The sequence below is a fragment of the Rhyacophila brunnea genome, unplaced genomic scaffold, assembly GCF_057557595.1.
Source record: "Rhyacophila brunnea isolate RB1 unplaced genomic scaffold, BYU_Rbru_1.0 scaffold_28, whole genome shotgun sequence".
Taxonomy (NCBI): domain Eukaryota; kingdom Metazoa; phylum Arthropoda; class Insecta; order Trichoptera; family Rhyacophilidae; genus Rhyacophila; species Rhyacophila brunnea.
The window spans coordinates 854,809-861,799 of record NW_028232945.1 but is presented as its reverse complement, the minus strand read 5'-3'; the positions used below and the strand labels follow the sequence as shown (position 1 = coordinate 861,799).

The 6,991-nt window shown below is 29.0% G+C and overlaps 1 pseudogene; it reads right to left on the bottom strand.

Moving 5' to 3' along the window:
- Positions 1 to 2,510: 2,510 nt before the first annotated feature.
- Positions 2,511 to 3,650, bottom strand: LOC147068682 (uncharacterized; annotated as a pseudogene).
- Positions 3,651 to 6,991: the final 3,341 nt, after the last annotated feature.

The window sequence follows — 6,991 nt, the reverse complement described above, 5'->3', positions numbered from 1 at the left end:
CAAGAATTTTGTTTAATTGGTCAAACCTGATTGAAAATCATATTTTTATCTACATAACACGAATAATTTAAAAGAAACATCGTCGTATGAATTTATATTGAATACAATTCGAAAATATTTATTGATGTTGATTGTTCGATTTGAACAAAAATATTTTCTTTATAATCTAAAAAATTATTTAAATATTTATGTAAGGGTTGATTTTTTTAATACTTTTCGTATCTGCTAACGCGAAACTTTAGATTGATCTATATTACAGATTTGCTGTATACTCTTTTCAAGCGAACCATACTTACATTATTTCTCATTATATCTTCTACAATAAGACTTAAACGTGTAAGTGCTTTTCTTAATATTCCTTGTTTTTGCATATGTTTCAGCTTCAGCTAGTGATCCGAAAAATCATTTTTATTTATAAATAATTATTTATTTATGCATACATATGACAAAAAGAAGAACTGCATCACTCTGATCGAAATTGGCGTGACAAGTATTGACAACATAAACATAGTTGAAAACGAAAAATTGAGAAAATATGACCTGCTAGCATCTGAACTATCATTAATATACAAATGCAAGACAAAAATTATTTCATATGTTATAACATAGGACGATGTGGTGACATGATATCATAGAAGGTACCTGAAGGAACTAGATATCACGAACCAGGTTTAGGAATATATACAAACCTTGGGATTGAGAAAAACCCTTGAATTAATAAGTCTCGAAAGAGGAGGGGTATTGAAGAAGACTTTGGAGAGGAGAAGATAGCTGAAAGTATAAATACGCTGTGCGCACAGAGAATCAAGCAAGCTGTGCCTGAGAACAAAATCTAAAATTACAACTATAAATTTAGCGCATAAATAAAAAATAAATATTCATGCATACATAAAAAAATATGTTAAGGAGTTAAAGATCACGGATGGGGTAGAAGCATGTATTTAAGCTCTCATACTTCTCAAGACACTTAAATCATCTCATTTGAGAGAAGAAGAGCAGTTGTTGAATATAGATCAGGGGAATATGTCAAAGGAGGTATCAAGGTGTTGTGCAATATTCCCAATGGGCTGACCACGTCTAAATAGATAAAAAGAAATATAACCTATAAATAAAAAATAAAGATTTATGCATATGTTAACTAAATAAAAATTTATTTATAGGTTGGGTGTGGTGACGTAATTGGTGAGTTTGGTTTAATGTGATATAATCGTACAAACCGCAAAATAAAATAAATTTATTCAAATGTGAAATACCTGCAAAGTGGCGATCTGTCAAAACTAGAAAGTAAAACCACAACATAATAATAATACGAAGAAAAATTAGGAGGTTGCTGTGTAAGAAGCCAAAAACGTGCCATGAACATTGAATGAAGCCCACTCTGTTCAACAGAAATATGGGCAAGTGTGGAGCGGTGGTAGCATAATTAAAAGCGACGGAAAGAAGATAGAACACAACTCTCCATATCGACCACCGCATGGTAAAAGAAGTCTTCGTTCAGGCAGATCAAACTGGCTACAATAAATATGAAGAAACAGGCGCGGGGATTCATCAAAAAAGCAAAAGTACATAATAGTCATAAGCGAACATCCAGAAAAGATAGATTTATTCTATTAAATAAATAAAAATTAAATTCGTCTCGAATTGCATTTTTGGGTCAATTTAGTTTTTGATACTTAAATTTTTTATAAGTAAAACTTTAGATTGCTCTATAGAACCGATTCGGCTACTATTTTTTCAATCTCTAACCTTACGACCCCGTTATTTTTTTTAAATCGCTATAAGTTATTAATATGAGTTTTTATATTGATTCTATATATGCTCTGCTTCGGTTGGTATTCCTAAATTATAATAGACGGATTTATGGTGATTTGTAATCACACCTTCCCATTTCAAGACGATATTACAAATATGTTTTTGCATGGGGTAAGTAAGTTAATTTCTGATATGAAGATTTGTTCTCTTTAGAATTATTCCTTCCCATTCGAAGACGATTTTACAAATATGTTTTTGCATGGGTTAAGTAAGTTAATTTCTGATATACAGATAAGTTCTCTTTAGAATTGTTTCTTCCCTATTCAAGACGATTTTACAAATATGCTTTTGCATGGGGTAAGTAAGTTAATTTCTGATATGCAGATAAGTTCTCTTTAGAATTGTTTCTTCCCTATTCAAGACGATTTTACAAATATGCTTTTGCATGGGGTAAGTAAGTTAATTTCTCTTATGCAGATTTATTATCTCTAAAATTATTCAAAGCCATTTTGAATATGTTAAAACGCAATTTTTAAGAAGATTTGCTTACCAGTCAATATAATTTTCACGAATTGGAATTTCAGATTTTCCAGAATGAATTTTAGTTTTAAGGAGCATATAATGTGGTTCTTTTTTTGGTGTGGTGATTTTACTTTTGATGAACGATAGGATTTCATTAAATAGTGATAAAATATTAAAAGAACAATTATTAAAATATTTTCTAATTCAAATGAAAAAAAAGCCTTTAATATATCTTTTTACGCTTGCTCAGTAACAGTTGTATCATTTTCGTTATCTTCTTTTTTCGTAGATGATTTTTTCCCCTTTATAACATGGAATTCATCCAAAACATCCCCTGGTATTCTATTCAACATTTCACGAGGAAATATTCTCAACAATTTCCATGCGATTTCTAAGGACTCTTCCAAGGATCTATTCTCCATACCTTGGCTCACAAATTCTCTCTCAAACCTTTCAAGAAATTCAATACTCAGTTTATCTTCAACACTAAGACTTTCTTCACCAACTACAGCTTTCATCGCCACGGCATCCTTGCCTATAGCATATTTTGCATAAAGTTGATTGCTTACATCCCCCATATCGCGTCTCTGTTTTCCAATTGCACTTTTCATCAGCCTACTAAGTGAGGGGAGAACATTTATAGGGGGGTAAATCTGCCTATTGTGAAGGGCTCTATCAACATAAATCTGACCTTCTGTGATATAACCCGTAAGATCTGGAATCGGATGAGTAATGTCATCATTTGGCATAGTAAGAATAGGAATCTGTGTAATACTTCCTTCCCTTCCTTTGAGTCGTCCCGCACGCTCATAAAGTGTGCTAAGATCCGTGTACATATAACCGGGATATCCTCTTCTTCCAGGAACTTCCTCGCGCGCAGCACTTACTTCGCGAAGAGCATCCGCGTATGAAGACATATCGGTCATTATGACAAGGACATGTCTTCCAGTTTCATAAGCTAAATATTCAGCGGCTGTGAGAGCAAGGCGAGGTGTAATTATTCTTTCAATTGTTGGATCATTTGCAAGATTCAAGTAAAGAACGGTTCTTTCAAGACTGCCTGTTTCTTCAAACGAAGATCGAAAGAAGTTAGCTGTCTCCATATTTACACCCATTGCAGCAAACACAATAGCGAATTTGTCACCACTATCTTCAATTTTTGTATCATCACCATCATCGGTTTTTTCACCCTTTACTAAATCTGTTGCCTCATCAGCCACTTTCTTACATATATGTTTTTTGACAAGGCACGCTTGACGACAAATCTGTGCAGCAACTTCGTTGTGAGGCAGACCGCTTCCACTAAATATCGGAATCTTTTGACCACGAGCCACACTGCTCATAAGATCGATTGTGGATATTCCGGTCTGTATCATCTGTTCTGGATAAATACGGCAATTTGGATTGATGGGCATACCTTGAATATCGAGATAATCTTTTGCAATTATCGGTGGTCCATCATCGATAACTTTTCCACTTCCATCAAAAACTCGCCCGAGAATATCTTCTGTTACAGCCATCTTCAATGTGTGTCCACTGAATTCAACTACAGTGTTTGCATCTATCGATGATGTACCTTCAAAAACTTGTACTACTGCTCGTCTACCACATATTTCAAGTACCTGTCCTGTTCTCTTTGTTCCATCGGGGAGAATCAATGTCACTATCTCTGCGAATTGAAGTGCTCCAATGTCATCTAGTATGACAAGTGGCCCATTTATTCCTGTTATCTTTTTGTATGAAAGCGAAGGTTCTAATGTAAACATTTTAGATAGTTTGATGGGTTTATATAATAATAATCAAATTTACGGTGTTCTTTAAATGGCGTTTGTGTTTTGGAATGGATTTATCAAAAAAAAATGGTTGAAGAATGAAACATATGGCAAAAAAAGCAATGTTTTATAAATTTAATTGGCCATTGAGTCACCTTAAATTGGTTTTAAATATTTAATTTACATTCTATGAAAAATCATATTAATAAAAAAAACTTAAAATCAAAGATACTAGCCTTTTAATAATCTTTGAGAAGTATATCAAACTGTATTTATTATATAATACAATAGTTTAGATTATTTTTCTGTCGGCATGGCATAATTAAAAAATCTTTCCCCCATAACGTGGGTATGTTAGTATATTCAAGAGGATTTCTTTAAATCAACCAATTAAAACAGTATAGTACAAACTTGGTAGAACTGAGCTAATTAACAGGATCGTTATAAGTATGTTTAATAATTTTGTATAATATGAAAAAATAATAGTTTACCAAATATAGATTTTGTATAAACATAGTTTACATTAACCTATGGATCTTGACAATATATTTATTTATAAAATAATTTATTCTGCCTTTTCTTTGCTAAACTGTTGATTATTTTCATTTCGAAATACTGGTATTTTTTTTGACAATCAGAAGTAAGATACATAAATATATAATAAAAAATGCCTGTTTAATGATTTCTACGTAGCCAATCGATTTTAATCATTTACTTAGTCTTTAAATTTTGTATTATAAACTAGATTCAAGTTGAAAAAGATTCATAGCAATAGTTAATACTATTTCTATATCAAAATTGTTTAAAAACTGTTGTAATATAATTGATTGAGATTAAAAAATGTTTTATTTACAGCATACTTAAAATAGTAAATATATTACTTAGAAATAATGCGCCAATGGAATTTTAAAATCGTCGTTTTTTTTTGGCGGGATAATAACAAAAATAAATACCAAAATATATTAAAAATAAAGGTAGCTATAAAGTTTTACAATTTTACGGCTTTTAGTAATTTTAAAGTTTTACTAATTTAGTTTTGAGTTCTATCATGAATCTAGTTGAAGATAAAATATTATAATGAATACACATTTTTTTGATATATCCTAAAACATCATCTTCACTTACAAAAAATACGGACGAAAATAAAGCTTAAAATATTTTATATATCTAAAAACCATATAGAAAATATAATAGCCCCTTTTTATATTTATGATTTGAACTTTGTAATCATGATATTTTCCATCATAATATTCCAGTATATGATCTTCAAGTATATTTCATTGTGTTTTAATTGGTCAATAAATCTCAAATTTTTTATTATCACATGCCAAAACGACAGATTTTCAATTAAATTACATAGATACTATCATTTAAATTATTTATATTTATTAGTAACACCAGTAAAATTTATTCTACTTAAGGAATTTCTCGCAGATCCATAGAATTTGTCTTGGAATCAATTATGTTGATCAAATATTTTATTTTTTAGATGCAGACTTGTGCCCAGCATAAGAGAAACTTTTTTCTAGTTATTAAAGCGCACGGTGTATAATGGGACTGATTACAGTTGCTAATTTAGTAAAAAAAGAACGGCTTTTTGCTTCTTTAAACTAGATTTATATGTTGATTTCATTCTGAAATTTCAATAAACAATAATTTTCACCTTAGATAAGATTTAACTAAATATAAGTTTTCATGTAGAATTATGATGATACAAATATATGAGTGCATATGATTACCCACGTGTTTCATATTAAAATTGTTGCATTAAAAGGCAAATATCATATAGATGCATGATTTTATGGTAAAAAAACTCAAGTCTTTTAAATGCATTGAAAAAAGTGGTATGTTTTTCGTTTTTTGACAGATAAGTGGTGTTATTTTTACATACGTTGGCTATGACATATTTTAAAATAAAAACCATAACAATGCACACTAATCGATATTTATATGTCTAAGAACAAAAACACAAACAAAAAACTATTTAAAAAATTTCTTTTGGTAAATAAAAATAGTAACAGCCGGTTTTTCATTCTAAAATAATTAAATAATATTTCTAGAATATGGGATCATAAGGCTAATAATATGTATATTTTTTTGCTAATTTAATATACAGAATTTCTAAGCGCCAGAGGTAATGTCTAAGAAAAGAAAAAGACTGTCGAGATATAGATTCAGAATTGTAAATAAAATCAAATAAATATAATAGCTAGTGTGTTTTAAATATCTGATTATTCTTCAACCCTATTCATTTTTTATTAAAAAGAAATAACATATATCTATTTCTTTTTTTCGTGTAGATTTTTTGTTCTATTACATATTTTACTATTTGTATAAAGTTGACCTTTTAGGTAACTGTATAAATACTTTCTTAATGATTAAGTCGTCTTAATTATTCGTCAGAATATCTTTAATAATTTTCTTATTATTCATATTTATATTTCATTTTTCAATTTTCTATGTAGAATATTATCTCGATAGATAAATATAGATACTCTATTAGTAATTAGTGCATAATATAAATTTATTTTGTTTTCAATTAAGTTAACAAAAATTTTTCTTGATCAATATTACTATACAGCATTAACAAACCCATTGAGGCAAAGTAACACAACATCTTAAAATATTAAATATAATTGTTCATTGTCAAAATAAAATTCATATCAATTTTTTTCTTGTATAAAATACAAAGTTAAATATTTAGTCAAACAAAAAAGCATTTTAACCTTATAAGGTTATTTTTAGTTTTCTTTTTTACACTACAGAGTTTAAAAATGAATAAAAAAATATTTATAACAATTATGCAATTTTTTGTTTTTTTACATATAATGCGGAATTAAAAACTGGGTCTAGAAAAATAAATTATATTCTAATTCTTTTAATTTTTGAATTCTTTTATATTGTACAGAGTTATATAGTCAAAATATATATAAATTTATACTATA